A 20,018-nucleotide genomic window follows, 5' to 3' on the forward strand; every position below is an offset into this window, starting at 1 on the left:
AAACAGCACATGAACATGTGAAGCTGCTACACAGCAAGCGAGTACTCGGCAGCATAATCTCATGCCCAGCTTTGTTGCTGCACTTTCATCCCCATGGCATTCAGAGGGCTTCCCTCCTCTGAGTGCTGCCAGACAGCCACTCCTGAAGCTATCATGCAAAAGGTCCTGCACAATTATTATCTTCTTCTCTCCTAAACTGAGCTTCTTTTTATTTTCTGGTAAGAAAAAGACAAAGGTGGTGGGGAAACCCAGGAGGATTGTGAGGAGAAGCTGACATAGTTAGAATGTTATGTAATTCCATAATATAATTTTCCCCTTCCTACCACTATTCTATACATTTCTGTCTACTATAATAAGAATCAAATTAAAAAGCACATAAGTTATCTGCTTTATACTTAATAATACAACAATTTTAATAATCCCAATCTTGAGAAACCCAAAAAACAAAGACAATTCAAAACAGTAATTCCATATCTTTAAAGGCAAATAGCATCAATCAAATCCTTAAAGCAAACCAGACAAGCATTCTTCAACCCTTATCCCACTTCAAAATAAACCAAAGCAGTTAAACATCCCCACAATGTACACAGAGCTTTCCTCTTGAAAGAATCAAACAGCCCAACTGACCCCCTCAAAGATTCCAGGTTCTTTTCATGGCATTCCACCAGGAGATCGATTTTACTTACAGCTTGCAGGTCACTCTCCCCCTTAGATTTCTCCAACTCCATTATCCAATCTTCATCTAGCATCTCAATAAAAATCCCAATCTCAATCTTAAAAAAAAACTTTCTTATTGCTCTTAAATTCCTCAATTTCATCCACCACATCCCCAACCTGTTGGCACATTTTAGATCTCATATTTTCCATAATGTCCTGGATATCTTGCATAAAAACTCAATAGAAGTCAGAAGAAATCTGTTTAAAATCCTGGTGAAAGTCAGAAAGAATCTGTTTGAAATCTTCCATGTTTCACGCAGTAGGTTATGGCATCCCCTAGGAGCTTAACCAGCGAAAGTTGAAGGTATGAAAAAATTCCAGAATGTGTTTACATAAGCAAAAGTGAGATATGCAGTGTTCCTCAAGGAAAGTAGAAGCAGAAAACTGAAAGTTCAAAACAGCCAATTCAATGTGTAGGAAAATGCTAAAATCTTCAAATTTAGTACAAAAATAATAACAGGAAGACAACTGTTTACTCTCAATCTTTGGAATTTGCTTTGGAAGGAAAACGAAATCTAAAACTTAAAATAATTTTTTAAAAAAAGTAATCCCAAAAATAACATTAAGCACCAAGAGAACCAGGTTCTCCTTGCTGTAGAAAGCCTCTCTTGGGGTACATATACTTAAAAAAAATACAAATTGGTGATTTAGAAATGGGGTAGCCAGTCTTAGCATCCATTTAAGGCTACAGCATGGCTTGGAAAGTGATGGTCCTCACCTCCCAGCTGGCTCTTATCAATTGAACACAAAACGCTGTTTGCGGTCTTCTGGCTTCAAGCAGCCATCCGGAGGAGAGATGGGATGATTCCAGGTATTCTTCTTGATCCGGAGAACATTTCTAGGCTTCAGGAAAACCTGCCTGAGCCTGAAAAAAATTACCGCATTGTCAGCTCCACCCGCTGAACCAGGGGGCACAGCCGTTCCATCCGCCATTCCCACCAGAAGCCTCCAACTTCCATACCTTGATCTTATAACAACCCTATGGGTGGGTACATTTGTGAACTCAGCCTACTCATTCTCTGAGCAATCAAAAAGTGCTGGCCAATTCCACCCCAGAATAACCAAGGTTATTCTGTATGTAGTCAGGTGAAATGGGTTTTCAGAGTCTCATACAGGAAATTCCCCAGGCTGTGCACCACGAAATGCCTCTTTATTATGGACTGAATGTCAGATTTACTTCAATGCAAGCAAGTGCCTTGTTACTGAACTACAATCCTGTCATCTAAATTATCAGATTGCATGAAGTGGTTTACATTTAAGAATGATGAAAGAAAGGTGACTTGACCAGGGTTACTTTTTCAAAGGCTTTGTTCTTTTTTCTACAAGCCTATGTTAAAAACTCCATGTTCTAACCTCACATATTCTAACATGGCATGAAGCTCTCAGATGCCATAAGTTATCAGTGTGAACTTTTTCCTCAGGTGTCCCATGCATGAGAATTACATAGCTTCTAAATGACAAATTCAAAAGTATCCAGTCAAAAGTCCTATGATATAATATGTACTATGTGTAATAAAGTTCTGGTTGATTGGAGCAATTGTTCAGGATGGGCCATGCACCTATTAACTTGGAAAGAAAAAATGTTGCTTGTTCTAAAAGGACTGCTTAAGGATCAGAATATTACTAAGCATCACAAGACAAGAGTCTGCATTTCTCCATTATTAGATTCAGAACAGAATCAACGGTAGGTCTGTTGTTGAAATGCTCGTAAGCAAATCAGTTGTTCAGTTATACTTCAAGCAGGGTGCAAGTAATCTAGATTTACATCTGTAATAGAATTCCATGAATTAAAAAGGAAAAGAAAACAAGTAGAAAGAAAGAGAGTATAAAAGGGTCAAACTCGATGTGATTATAGGGGTATGGAATACAATTAAGATGCATAGTAATTGCACCACAGATATTGGTTGCAATGTTGCAGCAAGATCACAGCAAGATTAGATTAACCCTTTCTCCCTACTGTATACTATGATTTGATTAACATTACACACCAAAGGTGCTATTGGCTCCACTAGAGAAGCTTCTGTTGGCAGAGAGGCAAGCCAGTTTCTTGAATCAAAATTCTAATGATTTGTAAATATGTCTTCCTTTAAGAAATCTACCATCTGAATCAGGTTGTTAGAATATACTCTGGAATCGTAATAGCTTGCCCCACCAACTGAGTTGCCAAAAAACTTTGGTCCCCATCCCACATAATCAGCTCAGTGTGGTACCGTAAAGGTTTGCTTTGTGCTTCCATCCTTTCATATTCTCCGGTTCTTCTAGCAACTCACAATACTCTGCTGCACCCAAATTTGCAAAATACAAGCTGAACTCTTCCCCTGCTAGAATGAACAGTGAGATCCCAATCTCATGGTAAATCCTGATCTAGCCACCTTCTGAGGCTAAACAAGTTGTCTGGTCTTGAAGAGAAACCCCACAGGTAGGTCATGGGAGCTCCCTTGGCTTTTCTGATGGGTAAAAGCCAGAATAAAAAAAATTTTTTTTTTTAAATGGAACCATATTACTGCCTTTTTTAAATTCTAGCCATTTTGAAGCCCCTGATAAAGGACTAGCCATACATACATACATACATACATACATACATACATACATACATACAAAAGAATACAAGAGCAAACTGCATTTTGCCGGGCATCAAAGACAGAATACGTGTTCCAGTTCATCCTGTGTTCAGCTCCATTCACCACACGTTTTTTAGGAGACAGGAAAAATATGCTGAGACAATGAGATGCTGGATTAGTTTTAAGGAAAATATTTTGCTAGGAAAAAAGAAAAAGGGGAGAGATCTGCATAAGATTCAGCTATGATAGAAATAATTATTATAATTTAAATAAGTAAAGCTATATATATCATCAATATAGGGAAAAGTATAACTGGTTGATTTATGTCTCTGCTTACATCCAGCTGGGAAATTTGTATGCTCCTCCTCCTTACTTTTAAAAACAATTTTAATTTTGGAACAGACAGCCCTTGAATAGGGCTTTCCCCTATTATGTAAGATTGCCGTGACTGATTTTCAGTGGGCATCCCTGGGTTCTCTGTGGCAAAATATTATAGGCCTTAATGAAGGTTGGCTGAAGGGAATAGAGAAATACAATTGTTGGACAAACACTAGAACCCTCTTCTCCTTGCTTTGCCATGCCAGTCAGACTTGACAGTCATTTAGCTGCAAAAGAAATGTTCTCTGATATTCCATATTCTAAGTAAGGGGAGTCAGAGATCCAGAACAATAGTAAAAAGAAAGACAGCACAGACACTAAAACTTTCAGTACGTCACAAAGAAGGAACAGAAAGTGCAGAGCAGTTCCCACCAACAATATTAACATCAATTTATATAAACACAGCTTCTAAGCTCTTTTTATTATTTGTTTGGAATTGTTTATCCATTTGTAGACAGCTACTTGATGTGAGCTACTACAAAATGGTGTTTATAAAATCAGCCAGTAGAAATTGAACCAATGTAGGTTGCTGCTATCATTCTGTGAAAACTGAAGGGGAGGGTGGGTGAAAGCTAGGAAGGCAGGGAGATAGAGAGAAATTGGAACAGCCATCTAATACTAGGGAATATATTTGCATTCTTGGGGCATAACTGACTCTAAAAATCTCCATCTCTCCCAAACCAAAACTATGAAAAATTTTTAACACATATGTTCACCATTTAGGCATGTGTTCTTAATTGTCACTGCCAATCTCCACCGACTACTTCAAAGATGGAAAAGGGCAACTCCTCTGACTCGACATTCTAGCACACCTATACTCTTGTTTTTCTGATGGGGTGGAAAGGAGGCCACCGTCATAAGTAGGGGTAAAAAAAATCACTTTCTTATCAGTCTATATCTGTCACAAAGAGTTTACAAAGGCAACGAAGGACATCCAGCCTACCAGGAAAGCTCAGTGGCCCTTGGGACCTAAGTGAGCTTGCCTCTTTAAAAGTTTCCTAGGCCGAGAAGTCTATGTATTCAAGTACCATAACATTAAATGGTTTGACATGGACTTCCTTGACCTTGCAATGCTCTACTGTATTAAGAGTACAGTTCCCATCAAATAGTGCTGAATGGCATCAAATCAGGTTGATGAAAGTTGATTTAGGGGCCAAGAATTCCAAGAATCAGCCAAGAATTCTAACTTCCCAAATGAGTGAAGTTGTAATTGCTACAATGCACTAACCCTATTTTACATGGCTGGCTGGGGAATTCTGGGAATTGAAGTCCACACATCTTAAGGTTGCCAAGGTTGAGAAACACTGAGGTAAAGGGTCACAGAAAAGAGCTTCAGGGATGTTTGTTTTCCTAGAGCTGCAGGCTACCCATTCCATCCTACTAAAGGGTGGTTTTTTTTTAATGTACTGTGGTGAGCTTTCTCCCAGTTACCTTCCTATTGGCTGAGCTCTTCTAAGCTGCTGCTGATACATTCTTCTGTCTTTAGGATAAAACTAGAATGAGTCTCAATAGTTTTGCTTTCATCAGTACTTTATTGAAGAAAAGTGCATGTCCTATTATGTCAGTACATATTTTAGTTCATCCAAGTGAAGTTTTACCTAGGCATTAAATTTGTACTTTATTTTACCCTGGTTCCCCCACCCCTCCTTTTTAGGTTGTTGTTGCAATGATTTAAGCAACACTTTTTGTTTCAGAACACCAGAAGTGGCTGGTTATTTTAGATTACCCTAATATTTATCCTGTTACAGCAACTGTTTATTTCAAAAGTCAGATTTGGGAAACAAAGAAACAAGATAGAGTAACTTGATCATTCATTCCAATGGCAAGTAAAAGAAAGTTAGCTGGTGGTTTCCCAGTTAACTAAATAAGACACTTGGACACAGAATGTAAGAAGAACTATGCAGCATCAGCAAGTGAAATTTTCATTGCTAAGTCTATGTTATTCCATTTTCATATCAATTTGCAGTTGCTTTCAAAAACCACTTACCATTTCATGTAAATTCTTATCCTTAGCTGAAATATATATATTTTTATATCCATTTTATCCTAAACTATTGCTTTCATATACATTTTATCCTAAAAAAGCAAACAACTATATTGCAAACTTTGGAATAGTGCATAATCTAAGAAATGTCTGCATGCAAGAATGAGTTTGACAGGTTCACTCAGAAAGGGGAGGAGCAATATTCACGAGCATTCCCAGTCCTAATGCAGACATTTTGTTTGTTTGGAAATAAAGCTCAACCTCTTCACACATGAATACAGAAAAAGAAGAGAAGAACATGTAAAACCTGTTTCTGACCTCACTATAAGGAAAGGTAGGAAGATTATATCATCCAAATAGTTCCAATGTTTGGATTTTGACAGAGAATAATAAATACCCCATGTCCCAGACAACTTGCATACCAATTTCTGATAAGCTGTAAATAAGAACTGGACTAGACATAACATTAAAAGCATATTTGCATTGAGTAAGATTGTTTTAAAATGCAAGTAACCTCAATTTGGAAGACTAGATAATTTTACAGATTGTGGTAGACTTGAAGGAAAACTTAACTCTTTCTTCCTCTGCACAATCCTGAAACGATTATCTCCTCCGAATGTACTACTGTATCCGCTTAGAAAATATCCCTTATTCATTGGAATTTTCTTCAAATTACAGCATGAAGTGAAATTTTGCCTATATATCTGTTGCAGTCCCCATAACAAACATAACAAACAACACAGCAGTCCCTGTGTCTCCTGACCAATATTTTTTAGGAAAAATGTGAAGGTCATTGACAGAGAGAGGGATATAGTTCAGTTATATGTGAATCAGTCAACCTTATTTACATCACCCACACTAAAGAAGTTGCACCCCAGTATGCAAGAGCTGACACTATCCCAAACTGCCAAACTACATCTTGGGGGGGAAAAATGCAAAGAGGAGGAATGTCTGCAAGAGCTCTATTTAGGATATTTGGGCTATTGCTGCCAGAAAGTTCCCTTTTGCTTACAATACTGGATCTAGGACAAGGGAGTGTGGCCTTGAGGCAGCAGACAACCTCCAAATCCTTTTTTATCCATTGCAAACCTCCAAGATCAGGCTGACGAAGTTAGTAGCAAAGTGTTTGGTGACTAGCTTTCTTGCTCTTAGCCAAAAATCCATTCCTTTTGCAGTGTCACCTGTATAGGGGCACTGCGTGAAGTGTGATAGCCTCCCATCCCCACCCCCCGTCCCCACCCCATAGTTCTGGATTGTATGTATATCAAATACCTGTTTGCAGAGAATGAAATTAAAATAATGTAGCTAGTAGTGAAATATGGTCCAGCAACATGCTAAAGGTGATTAATCAGATACAGCTTATTGGATTTAGCATATTAGACTGATAATTTAAATATAATCACTGGTGTGTAATTAAGTGATTTATTAATGGATTAACAGGGTCATGGCTTAAGTATTTTAGTATTTCAGCAGTTTATCAAACCAGTATTTTGGTGTTAAGTGACTCAGTGCACTAATCATCTTCAGTCCCCGATTGCAAAAAGATTCCCTGCTTTTGATCTAGGTAGTCTATCTAAGGGAAGAGGTGAGATAAGGCAGTATTCTCAACATATCTAGAGGGCTTCAGATGGGGAACTGGAGGGCTATTTTGAATCCCTTTTTTCAAAGAGAAAAGAAAAAAAATACAGTTAGATCTGAAAATCCATTTAAACAATTTGAGTCTAACCATAGTGGGCAGATTGGTAGCACAATCCATCAAAGAAAGCATCTTGCTCATGGAGGGCGCTGGTGGTAGAGAACTGATAATGAGCATCTTTCTCCATGAGCCACCAAGCTACATGGAGTGATGCAGAGCTGCAGATATTTGTTTTTCTCTAAAGCAGGATCCAGCAACCTTTTCTGACAACAAACATGATCACACATTGCTGCAGGCACATTAAAAAAAATTAAAATAAGACATCATCTCAGAAGAGTTTGGCAATCTCACCTCATATCAACCTCATATAAAATCTCACAAGATCTAGTACAAAAACACTGAAATCTCAAATCTTGTGTGATTTTATTTTGTGTTTGTTTGTTTTTTACATTTAATGTTGAAGCTCTGTGAGTGCCATCCAGGGTTGTTGTGTGTTAGCAACTATGGGTGCCACATTGCCAATCCCTGCTCTTTAATTTTTAGAACACCAGTTTATTTTGAAGCCTCCATTGCTAGAATAGAGAGAAATTTCTAAAGATGGCAAATACTGTAATGGGTTGCGAAATATTTAAAAAAAGAAAAGAAAGAAAAGGGAGGGGGAGGAGGAAAAGGAGGAGGATATGGAACCAATGTTTGAAAATCTAATAATTTCAACATAGTGAAATATTAATTTGGGTGTGTGGTAGTTAATGTAAAAATATTTAGGCTAGAACTATTTCAGAATATAAATAATGTTTTCTTACAATGCTGCCTTAGGCAGCCTTTCCAGTCCAATATTGTTTATTAATACAGTCTCTCCAAAGTCTCAAGCAGAGACTCAGATGGGGAATTGAGGCCAAGAGACAATGACCAGGCATAACTAAAACAGGATTTCTGCTGCAATCTTCAAAAAACATTTTTTAAGATTATGCTGCCATTCTGTTGAGCTTCATACTCTCTGAGGATACAGAATCCAGATTAGCATGGGCATGCACAACACTTCAATGACTAATGAAAGAGATGGTGTTTGGTCTATGTTTACATTACACAAGCTGAATAGCATCTATACCTGGAACAAAATGTGTTTAGAATCACAGCCAAGGTTAGATAATCATCACAGAATAGAGAAGGTAACAAAAAACAAAGATGTGAAGGGGAAAGCACTTCGACTATTTTCATGTTAGATCAACAGGCTGTCCCCATTCTGAGGAAGTTATTCGTATTAAGATGTCAGAAGGCAGAGGAACACTCCCTTCCTGTTATCATTGAATCTCATGAGAGCATCCTGGTCTTGTAAACTATTTCCTTTTCAGTTGTGCCAGAATATGCTAGTGGATCATAGACTTGTTCTGATGAGATAGACAGATACCTGTAGAATAGCTTCTGATACCACCTGTAATAGTAATAAATAACTTCTTTGATACTGGGGAGGGCAACCTAAGTTTGGCCAGTGATGCAGGGAAGGGGGAGAATTTTCAGACCTTCTCCCCACTTTATGGGTTCAAAGGATCAAGGTATAATAAGTGTGCTAAATTTCGTCTTTTAGGAGACTAAATAGCAAAAGAAGATTGATCAGCGCAATATGATTTATGTTTATGTGGAAAATGCAATCTGGAATGTTTAGCATGCATATACACTTTTGAAGTTTCTTTTTCCAATTATTAACTTAAATCATACATAATTTCATCCCTCCACCCTGAAAAAGTCTTTTAAGTAGTTTTGCAAACAGGAGCCTGTACCATCTTAATTACACTTGCTTTTTAGAGTTGGTTCATGTAAGCATGTACATCATTGGATTTCTATAGTCTTCATTTCTAACAAGTGAATTACATTGAAATGCATTGTCTCTGAAGCAATGAAAAAGTGATGTGGCAGTTTTATACACATGGCAATTCATTCACAAGTAGAAATTGTAATTGTTACTGCAGTCACAAAGTTATTAATATGCTTAAATGAAGCAAACTTTGAGAATGATGTTCATAAAATAAATCCCTTCAAGGCTTTCATCGTTCCCATAGCCAGGCTATTCTTTGTTTTGGTGGACTGTTTACAAGTTTCCAAGATCACAATGCATTTCTTGGATATTGGGTTCAAACAAAGCAAGCTGTATGAAAGGATTAGACTATGGTACTTTTATAAAAAAAAAAAACCTTTTTTTTTTAGTCATGCTTTCAAGTATCTGCCAGAATGATGTATGCTTCAATACAACGCTTTGACAACAAGGGCTAAACAGTGGCGTATTTAGGTTGTTAGAGCCAAGAATAATGTTCTAGTCATGAAAGGAACTAAACAAAAATACAAAAATATTCAAGAGTCAGGAAAATACAAAGAAAGTTCTTGAATAAACTGTTTAACGTAGGACCAACATTTATCATGTGGAGGTTGCTGTAAAAAGCCACTCCATGGTAAGAAAAGTCCTATACTCCTATCTGTGCTTCTTGCAGCTGCTGCAAAATACTGTACGTGACAATTTATATTCTCATGCCAAGCTTCATGCAGGAAATCCTCTACATGTCCCTGACTGTTCATCAGAAAGGATCTTTATTCAAGGGCATACCATTGGCAAACAATATATCCATCTTTCTTGAATGGTATCACTCTAGACCAGTCTAGAGGAAATGTTCCTTCTAAAATAGATTTAAACAAGAATGATTTCCAAATACGTCATGTGGTTCTTGCCAAATTAATCTTCCTTCCCTTGCTCTTTTGGAGGGCTAGTAGGACACAAGACAGCTCAACTCATCTTTGCTTCACTTGTTTGGTCCAAAGAATAATCTAGCTCTGACATGTTTTGAGCATCTTGGGAGAATTTAGTTAACAGCACAATCTGTTTAAGAACATGACCCAACTGTTCACATATGTAAATAATCATGATCCTCTGTAAGTTACATCAACATCAGATCTGCAGTACAGTAGATGGATGTGCTTAGCTGAATCCCAGCATCCTTGGCAACATCTTTTATAGCTACCCATATAAGGTTGGCTGCACCATTACATCTCTTGTAGTGAAACCTGGTCCTTGACTTTTCCTGCACGTCTTTAGAAGGCATCCAATGTATACATGTCATACAGATTTCACTGTTTAACTTCCCTCTGTTCCTGTTCTCTTCTCTGGCACTGCAAGTCTATCCCTGGTTTCTTAATCTTATTTGGGATAGCTCTTCAAAACCTCCAGAGTGGAGATGGTCAAAAGAGGACAGAACTATTTAAAATTCATCAATACTACTGTATATGTACACTTATAATTTACTGTTTACTATCATTTGACTAGAAAGATGCTTATCTCGCAGCAGGAAAAACTGACCAAGTGACCTGGGTACCTGCTCATTCTGCTGCCCAAATGTTATGTGTTGATGAGTGAGGCCCCTGCTGTTCCCCTTGCTATTTTCAGACTCCAATATAGAAGATGCACTTCAACCAAAGAAAGGAGTCTCAGTCTCATCCAAAATATAATGAGATCTCAAGTAAGAACACTGAAAGCTTGAGAAATCTGGCTATCTCATGAGATTTCAGGCATTTTAAATTATTATTATTATTATTATTATTATTATTATTAATTGAGATCAGTGGGTGCCATCTAGTGGTGCAGCAGACCTTCACTGCCAATTCTCATGCTAGCACTAAATTGTTTTGTTTTTCCCTATGTGAGTAAAGAGATCCTTTGAAGTACATGGTGCTTCCAGGCTTGGTGCAGTCACCAGCCTCATTCATGGAACTGAAAAAAAAAACCCCTGCAAATGATGTCATATCTCAACTACTTTTTCCATCAGCTTTCCGTCTAGAGGAAAACCATTTAACAGAAAGAGTCAAAAGAGCTGCACAATACCTAAAATATTTTATATTGCTTGCTACAATGGATAAAAATCCCAAGGATCCAAGAAGGTGACCTATATTTAGACCTCCCACGCCTGTGCAAGAGTACACAGGAAATGAGAGTCAAAGCTGACCCACGCTACTTCTCCGTAGCATTCTCATCAGTTACTAAAAGAAGATTGTCAGTAAAGCATTTTGGATTATGTTGTTATTGCTATGTTGGAGTGTGTCCTGCATTTAAATTGTATTGTTAAATAGAAACAGATAAGCAGCAAAGTTTCCATCTGTTATTATTCCTCTCCTCCTTAAACATTAAGCAAATGAGAAATGGCTTTTGTTCCAAGAACAGTTCAGTATTAGAAAGCCAGTAGATTTTAGCCCAGGATTTAATGGCCAATTTGCATAGGTGAACATCCAAGCAATCCCTTGGAACCATTCCAGGAAGAAACATCAGGCAGAGAGACCTCTGATTGCCAAAGCTCATTCTCACACCTCCTCCCATCCCTGACATCAGCATGCCCCAGTAACCATTTCATATGACATGTCTTCATGACATTGCCTTCATCTTATTCCCAGATCACAGATGAGGCAATATAAAGGCATCTTTAGCTGTTTTAGCTTGTATTTAGCTTGTATTTTCCTTCTTCTCCTGACCCAGTTTTTGCCATGAATACAATCTAGCATACTTTTTCAACAATATGATTGTTGCTTAGGACAGATGTGAGATCTGCCTAACTCCTGTTGGCCACTGTAGGCTGCCATGGGCATTACCCCTGCCCTACGCTTTCTTGGAATTGCCCTCCATGGCCATTTTTGGCTTGAGCTGAAGAAAAGATCAGGCACACAGCCTATTCAGAAGTAGAGGTCTAATCCTCCTTAATTTATGCATGGTGGACCCAATTCAGATCTGGACATCTTTTTTAAAAAAGAAGAAATCAAGCCAGTGTCTATATCTATCAGTATTATGGAACTGATTAAAAAAGATATGGATAAGATCAATTTGGCAAAGTGACTGGAAAACAAGCATCCTCAGCAGTGCTTACAACCCCATGTGTGTCCAGGCTTTGAGTCAAACTCAAGCATGGTTACTTCATTGACACATCTGTGTAGTTTTCTTGGTAATAGTATGAAGTGCCACTGCTTCTTCTGAAATGTTAACTTCCCAGTCTAGTTTACAATCTTGAGATTTCCTGGTAGCCACCTATCCAAGTACTAACCAGGTTTGAATCTCTTTAGTTATTTGAGATCAACCATGGAAATTAGCTGCAACTCACTAGCTATGTGCTATAGGATTTTGCAGAGCTTCAAAGGAGTGCTTCCCTTCAACGAAGCTTCAAGAAAAGCTCTCTCAAAGCAACTTCATGTAGAAATAATGGTCTCTCCCTTCTACAATGAAATTTAACTTCACTGGGGTCTGTCTCAGAACTAAAGTTTGCATTACAGGAAAAGGCTGAAAAACTATTTTCTTCAGCTGCTGTGGAGAAGGCTGAGAGGAACCTGCTCAAGTACTGGCCAAGGGGTCTCCTAGGTTGACCAGTTCTGGAGCAGAATGATGAAAATCTTCCTCTAAGTATTTGCCCAATTAAGAGAGAGGACACAGGTGTGGAAAACCTCCTTTTGCACCACTGGGCTCTTGCCACTGCTTCCCACCAATGAATGACTGAGACAGCCCAGTGGTGGGAAAGGATGTGCCCTTTCACATGGCTTGCTTTCTTGCCACCACTGCCAGAGAATGAGAGGCCAGTGGCATGAAAAAGCTCCCTTTCCAATGATGGCCCAGCTAATGGTTGAGAGAAATCAAGGACTGCCATGGAAGAACAGAGGAACTTTCTCCCTCAATACTGGCTGAAGTATTGAAGCAAAGTCTCACCATAAATGTGGGTGGTGAGCTGGAATTTTGTTTGTAACTTGAATTAAGAGTTGCAGGAAAACCTTCTGTGCCACTTAAATCAACAAAATTCAGCAATAAAATTTACAGTGGAAAAAGAACAAAACAATATCCTACCTTTTCTGGATGTCACCATGAAACAACAATTACCAATCACTGAGGTTTTACAAAAACCAACCCTCACCAATCAATACCTGAATTACCACTCAAATACCCAGAAAGATGACTGAGATAATAAGAAGTATTAAGCTAAGAGCAGATACGATACATACTAAAATGGAAGATGAGGCCTGGGGAAAAAAAATACAAAAGAAGCCTTCAGGAACAATCCCAAAAGAGTATGGAAGCACCTAAACCCAAAAATAAGAAACAAGTATACACTGTGACAGCCACTACACAAGCATTTGCCAAAAGAACAAAATTCATTTAGTCACTACAAATCAAAACATAATGCAAACATGCCTGAAAAAAATACTGTTGTGGCAGAGTGTACTGGAAAGCGTTTAGCCCGAGAGATCAGAAAAATCACACACACCAGGCATTTCTATAAAAATAAATGTATTTACAGAAAGCACAAAAACATATTTTACAAGTTGTGCATTCACATGCACTCAGAGAGCACCGAGAAGAGGCTGTGTAGAAAAAAGGAAACAGAAACTAAAACAAGTCCAGGCAAGGTTCCTCCCCCAGGCAATGCAGCTTTTAACACCCAAACTGAGGACAATTAAGTTCGACCTCTTCACCCTGCTGATACTTAAGGAAGTACTCAATTACCATGGTAACATTAATTTCTGTAGCAGAAATGTAACAATATACCAACAACTGTAGCCCCAAAAAATGAAGAACTGCAATACTGTGCCATTCATTGGATCTGCATTGCCAACTTGCAAGGCAAGATGCATGAGAGATGGCACGGGGTCATATTACTTGCTTGACCGCCTCTCCAATTATTTTTATGTACCCTACTAGGTCCAATGAAAGGGGCATGCTTCCGGTCCCATTTGACCGGGAATGGCATCTGTTGGGACCTAGGAAACAAAATTTTTGTTGCAGCATCTGTACTCTGGAACACCATACCCCCCAAAATCTGGCCGGCCCAACTCTGATGGTATTCTGGAAAGCCTTAAAAACAACTGTTTTCCTAGGCATAAGAGTTGGGAGACTAACAGGGCCCATAAGATGGGTGCTATTGTTGTGACTGTTGTTGTCCTCAAGTGCAACTATATGTATATTTGTTATTATTGTTCTTGGTTGTTTTATTGAGTTTTAACTTTATTAGGGAAGGGAAGAGTATAATTTGTAACCAAATAGTTTCTTAATAATATTTTTTTTCTCCTTTTTTCTTGTATAGTATATCAATACATTTTTCCTTTCCTTTCTTCTTTTTCTTTGTGACTATTTGTATTTACTTTTCAAATAATTAAAATAACTAAATAAATAAAAACTTTTTTGGCGCTCAAGACTGCTGTTGTGAGATGGGCAGCCATATACTGTAAATGTATTTAAATAAATAAATAAATAAATAAATAAATAAATAAAGGAATGTATTAGAAAAAGCAATAGTACTGAAAAAAGTACTGAACAATGCATAAGTTGCTGCTGCAGACTGCTGTTGTGAGATGGGCAGCCATATACTGTAAATGTATTTAAATAAATAAATAAATAAATAAATAAATAAATAAATAAATAAATAAGGGAATGTATTAGAAAAAGCAATAGTACTGAAAAAAGTACTGAACAATGCATAAGTTGCTGCTGCAGACCACACTGGGCACTGGGAAAACATAAAAAGCATAGCCTTTGAAGACAACAAATACAAAAGGAAGATCCAAGAATTTAGAAAAACAGAAATAGCTATCCCAAAAATACTTTGGAGGAAAGGTCATTGAATTTCGAAATACACAAAACCCTGAATTTCTTAGATGATTCAAAAAATGAATCATATGATATCTCAACAAAGGACTAAATACACGACTCATTTACATGCAAATTATAAGAGCCAATTTGGTCTAGTGCTTAAGGCGTCAGTCAAGCTAGAAACCAGGAGGCCGAGAGTTCTAGCCCTGCCTAGAGGCAGCTGGGGGACCTTGGGCCAGTCACGCTCTCTCGGCCCCAGGAAGAAGACAAGGACAAACCACTTCTGAAAAGCCTTGCCAACAAAACTGCAGGAACTTGTCCAGGCAGTCTCTGAAAATCAGACACGATTGAATGGATTAAAAAATATATACTTATAGTTATGTCTAGATTAAAATTTTCATTTTTTTGTGGAAGAAAATGGCCACAAATCAGATTCAAATAAACAGCCCCAACTAACACAAAATTACATGCTATTCCATTTGCCCAGTCCTTACTGAAGTTTGGGTTGGGGGAGAAAGGAGGATCTTTGGGTTTTCTTTTGCTACTTCTGCAAGCCTCGGATTTTCACCTGGTGTTAACCTTGCTTCATAATACTTCATATTTTTCTGCACAACAACCTAAAATCACTAGAGGAGGGAACCATTATGTTTTGTTAATGAAAGCATGTGTTATGGCCATTGCTGATGGAGAGGGAGGGGGCCCCCTCCAGGGGGAGAAGCACACGCGTAGTTCTGACTCTCTTCAGCTTCCTGAAGAGATCCCGGAGAGAACCGCCTTAACTTTCTGAGATTTTCTAGTAGGAATTGCTGATACTTTCTCAGTTTAGCAGAATTCTGTAGTATAGGGCAAAACAATGAACGCTAGAGCTAAAGCATCTGATCTCGGCATGGTTCTTAGTCCTAGATCCTGACAGCATGTTCTCTTGCTAAATTTTGGGGGATTATTTTTGCCCATCTAATTAAGGCAGTTTTAAACTTTCTCTTTAATCAAGAGCGAAATTTTCAATACTAGTTAATAGCTTCAAATCTATTTATAATCCAAGACACAGCACTAAAATGTATGGTACATTAAAAAGAATGTCTTGTTTTTGTACTTTCAAGTTATATATTCACTCTTAAACAAAAACAAAACAAGACTCTACAGTATATTTAAAGTGTCCTTTGCCTTGGAATAAAATGTTAAGAGAGAGGAGGTAGCCGTTTTTCTTGCCTACTGTATATTATTTCCAAACTGCTTTTCCAAACAAGCCTACCATATGGATGTAATTTATTAAACCTGAGTCATTCTATTGTTACACAATTCATCATTACTCATAAGGGACCACTTTTAAATAACTGTGAATTAGTCCTTTGATCCAAAAAAAAGTTCAGACATTTAAATGCTAAGATGGCACTTCACAAACTTGGTCAAAAATAGTAGAGCCATTCATTTGTCTTTTACTGTCAGTGTTTCTTCCTGACTGATGGAGACTAGACTAGACAATCTAACTAGACTGCAATTTTTAGACTATGTACTTCCCAAAGATACTGTGCTAAAACAAGGAGTTATTTGAACAGAGGAAGCACATTTTGATCCAAAATTGTTTGGGAAATAAATAACCTTTATGATTCACCCCCCCACCCCGAAAAAAAAAGAGAGAGATAAGTACAACCTTACAATATACTGGAGCCTGGAGGTAAGCACTTTCCTCCAGTTCAGCAGATTATTACAACTCCTTAGCAATACCCAAATATCAGAGGGCATTTACTGTGGTCAGTCAATCAATCAATTGATTTTATTACGGTCACTGACCAGTACAAGATACAATTCTATAAAGATATGCACGTTAGCCATTAGCCATAAAATATGAGCCATCTAAATTAAAATAATTTTAAATATGAGTTTACAAGTTCCAATTAGGTGTTAAAATACGTTTGGATCACAATGTAAGTGAGCCCCTTAATCAAGTTTAAAAACGATCTTATTAATTTCCATTATCATGACTAATATTCTATCAGGTATAAGTGCCTATAAAAATATATATAAAATATTAAAAGGAGTGATAAAAAGAGTAAAATATCATATATAAAATGTGATATATAGACCACAAAGTTATTACAAGGGATACATTACTACATTTTTCCAATCATAATCTGGCGTATCTTCATAGCAGCTGCGCAGAATCTGGCTACTTGCGCCGTGACAGTTGGATGTTCGTCTATAAGTAACATTTGCATACAATCTATATCTTTCCATCTAGGGCATTTACTAATCAAAGGTAATATTAGTTTACTCCTGAGCTCTTTATAAAAAGGACAACGGAGAAGCACGTGGTCTGTATTTTCATACTGTGGTCCAGTAGAAGGCCTCACCTTCTACTATAAAAGGAGGAAGATTCAAGACAATTCCATATACAGCGGTTCATTGCCCTTGCGTTGTGAAGGTAGCAGGGCAATATGATCCCTGTCCTATTGTACTGCAATTTTTATGAAGAGCAGAAGGCAGATTTAATTTCCCTCTAGAATTAAGAAAAATTCCTGGGCAAAAAGGATAGAACATTTATTACCCATTTACTCTTGTTCAAAAGTTATATAAGAGGCAGCTAAATTTTGTTCAGTTGCTACATACATTGAGCAATCTTTGTTGAAAGGGCCATGCAACAATCTTTTTTGCTTACTTAGATCATAATGACTGTTACTGTTTTATTCTTTTACGTGTCTGTCTGTATTGACAGTACTAGTGAATGACTGTAAATGAATTGAATTAAATTTTTATTGAGACAAGTAAAATGTGGGACAATTCACCTGCTTTATGATAAAAGGATCTTGGAAGATGTTCATAGAAATGCCTCTTCCACTTGGGATAATCAGTGACGAACACAGAGAAATAAATATGTAAATGTTGGTGGATCTTTTCTGTCAACTAGGAATCTCTAATTTTCTTTGTCTCATTTCCCCAAACTGCAGTGACAGAACATTTTTTTCTTTTCTTCCACTCTCTCAACATTAAAAAAATAGTCTCTCTTCATAGTTAGCCTATATTTCACTAAAAACATTGTCAAAATGCATTCAGGCATCCTATAATTAAAAATTTTATTCCAGTTGTGCACAAATTATACCCAAGTCTCTCTAATTTTCTCTCAAGCATATGCAAATCTATGTTATTCTTTACTGATGTTCAGCAATACTTTGTGTTAGCAAATACGTCCAAGAGTGTTAAGTGGTAACATATTTTAAATAATATCCTTCAGGGATCAGTTTGCATATGTTCATCCTTTTTTAAAAAACTATATTGATTCAATCCAAAAGGCAAAAAAAAAAAATCTCTGCACATGCCTAGAATAAACATCTTTTCCAGACAGTGAGCAAAGGATAATCCCTTTGTGGGAAAGGATGTTCAACTGCAAGTGCCAAGATTTTTTAAAAAGAAGAATTGCCAACCTTAGTAGCAACTGGAGATTCAGTCAGTTTATCCATTTTACTACCAAGAGAGAGAGAGAGAGAGAGAGAGAAACATTTACATTTAACTAAACATTATAGACTGAAATACATGAAAAGCTATACAATCTGTGAATAAATTTATCAAGGTAACTTATACTATTAAATGCTGAACAGTAATTGAGCAAAGTTTTGCAACTTTTCTAAACATAGATGCCTTGTCAGCTAGAAGAAGAATATTCTCCTTCTCTGAGCTAGCATGATTGTAAATTACGAGGGGTATTCATTTGGTCTGTTTTCCAAGCCAAAAAGAAAATGCAGCACCAAAGTACGTGTGAGATTGATTTTATATCCTCCAGTGGGCAGGAACATAGTCACATTTGAGTCTTTGAGAACTGGGCAGCATACAAGTTTCATAAATAAAAATAAATTTGCACAGGAATATTGTTAAATCTTCATTCCAGTACTGAAAGCAGCAGAATACAGAAACTAGCAAGTGTGAAGTACCGGCTAGATAGTACAGAAGTCTTCGGAATAGACCCACCCCGTACAAAATGGGGAAAGTACTTCGATCTTTCTTGATGCCATTATCAAGGAACAGCTGCTTCAGCTCTATTAAGGCTCTCTTGCAGTCATGTACCCAAATGCTAAGCTATAACATTTTAAGTCCTAATCTGTAGGTGCCTCCCGTAACAACTTCAGGATGTTCTAAAAGCTCGGCTTTTAGAAACAGGAAGTAGCTCACTCAATGGGCAAAACATCGTTCTGTACCAGATAAAAGTTCCACGAAATTCTGGAGACTTAATACATCTTGTGTAGACTTATCTTTTAATCTTTCTGAGGATTCTGAGAATACCCAGTAAAAATTCTCATCAAATAAACTTCAGTCCCATGTGCCTGTCATTTTTGCGATGTTATTACGGTGGCTACTGCTACCATAAAGTACCTTTCCACCTGAGCTCAATTCCTGGTGATTACCTGGGCACACCCATGCTGGTTGTTTTTGGCAACAATATGAAGGTGGTTTGCTGTTACTGTCTTCCAGGGACTTTACACTTTAAAAAACAAGCCTTTCTCTGATTTGCCCCCATTTTACAGAATGTATTTCCAGTTCCAGCTGGCTCATATGCATCAGCAAAGAAGTGCCTATTTATATCTGGCCACGCTGCTTGAGGATAATGGGAGGTGTAGGTGAATATCTGGGGGGAGAGAGGAGATTTCCACCAATGTTCTGAGGCATGGTGTCTCTATGCTATAAATCTGACCCAAACTTTGAATTAGTTCCAGGCCCAGAGTACAAAATTCTGCTGCCAATAGTAATGGGTATTACTATGATTCATTTACTAAAAGGATAACAGCCTTGAGGAGTGGGGGAGAGACAGAGAACCAAACAGCCCTCCTGAAATAAGAATAAGGGAAGAATAATTATCCATTAAACATGTTAACAGTAATATAAATTGCCTGTTTGGCAGTAACATCAGCATGTATGCACAGCACCTTTCCAACTAATTAAGAGCGTCCAATTCTCAGACCCAATTTAGCACAGTGTTTACGCTTCTTTATTTTCTCTTTCCCCCCCTCTCTTTTCCTGATTAATGAGGTCAGGAAAAAATGCGCCATGCCAATAATAGTTTGTATTAACCACAGGAAGCACAACTCAGTACTTTTCCTCACAATGACGGTTAGCAAGAAAAAGGAGGAGGAAAAACCCAGCAACTCAGTTCGCGCA

The 20,018-nt window shown here is 37.6% G+C and overlaps 1 protein-coding gene across 1 annotated transcript in view; it reads right to left on the reverse strand.

Moving 5' to 3' along the window:
* The window catches only part of PLCL1 (phospholipase C like 1 (inactive)), a 221,377-nt gene that overhangs the window by 125,690 nt on the left and 75,669 nt on the right, over positions 1-20,018 (reverse strand). The gene's annotated exons all lie outside the window — the stretch shown is intronic.

The sequence above is a fragment of the Candoia aspera genome, chromosome 1 (genome assembly GCF_035149785.1).
Source record: "Candoia aspera isolate rCanAsp1 chromosome 1, rCanAsp1.hap2, whole genome shotgun sequence".
Classification (NCBI taxonomy): domain Eukaryota; kingdom Metazoa; phylum Chordata; class Lepidosauria; order Squamata; family Boidae; genus Candoia; species Candoia aspera.